We start from the raw sequence: 1,007 nt of genomic DNA on the forward strand, positions 1-1,007 counted from the left end.
GGCCTCCGCCGCTGGCCGCGGCCGCAGCGCCACCGCCGTGGCTTCTCTGCCGCAGTGGCCGATCAGACACGGGATTGTGGAGGACTGGGACCTCATGGAGCGGTTCATGGAGCAGGTGATCTTCAAGTACCTGCGGGCGGAGCCTGAGGACCACTATTTTTTAATGGTGAGTGACGGACACGCGCCTCTGCCCCGCCCGCGCGAGCCGAGGCGCAGGTGTTCCCCGGGCGTTGTGGGTTCCTGCTGATTGTGAGGCAGTAGGGCGCTCTCCGGGCAGAAGGCTCGCCCCACCAGGCCCATTCGTTAGTGCACAAAGCGGAAGCCGGCACCGGGCAGGCCCAGCAGCCCGCGGCAGCCCGCCCGGCCTCTGCAGGCCCCAGCGGCCGCCAGCTGCCTGCGTCACCTGAGGTGCACTTGCTTTCAGGTGGAGGTGCCCCCCGAAGCCCCCCAAAGCGCCCTCCAGGCCGCCCCTCCCGGGCCGCATGCCTGATCTGGTCACCCAGGGGAGAGGTGTTGCCTTGATGGTCTCGGCTCCTCGAGGTCCACTCTCGGGGCTGGGCAGGGGCCACTGCGGGCCACCTGGCCCGGCAGGTAAGTACCTGACCGGGCTTCCAGTAGCGAGCGAGGCGGGGGGACCCGTGGACTCGGGGGGAAACCAGCCTCCTGCGGCACGGCGGGCGGCCGCCACTTCTGCTTCTGTTACTTCCCCAGGGCGGGAGTCTGGTAAATAAAGTTGAGCTGACTTAGGGGTCTCCGCCGTGGCACGTAACTGGTCTCGCCCAGACAAAAGCAAGCCCCGCGGAGACTGAGGAGCGGCCCTCGGCAGTGGCGTCTGCTCGTGGCCCCGGCCGCTGCCCCCCGCGGCGGGCCCCCTGTGAGGCGTGGCGGGGCGCCTCGAGAGCTGCGTCCCGGACACTCGCCGCCTGCGGAAGCACCCCCGGCTGTGCGTCTTCCCACAAAGAACCTGGGCACGTCCCGGGCCGAGCTCCGGGACTCATGTTAACCCC

The 1,007-nt window shown here is 69.5% G+C and overlaps 1 long non-coding RNA gene across 1 annotated transcript; it reads left to right on the plus strand.

Annotated features, from left to right (window-relative positions):
* Positions 1-59: 59 nt before the first annotated feature.
* On the plus strand, positions 60-998 carry LOC105854701. Its single transcript, XR_001146251.1, has 3 exons — positions 60-166; positions 425-591; positions 712-998. It is a non-coding gene; the product is annotated as an uncharacterized LOC105854701 (long non-coding RNA).
* The last annotated feature ends 9 nt before the right edge of the window (positions 999-1,007 follow it).

The sequence above is a fragment of the Condylura cristata genome, unplaced genomic scaffold (genome assembly GCF_000260355.1).
Source record: "Condylura cristata isolate star-nosed mole 26May11 unplaced genomic scaffold, ConCri1.0 scaffold00775, whole genome shotgun sequence".
NCBI classification, from domain to species: domain Eukaryota; kingdom Metazoa; phylum Chordata; class Mammalia; order Eulipotyphla; family Talpidae; genus Condylura; species Condylura cristata.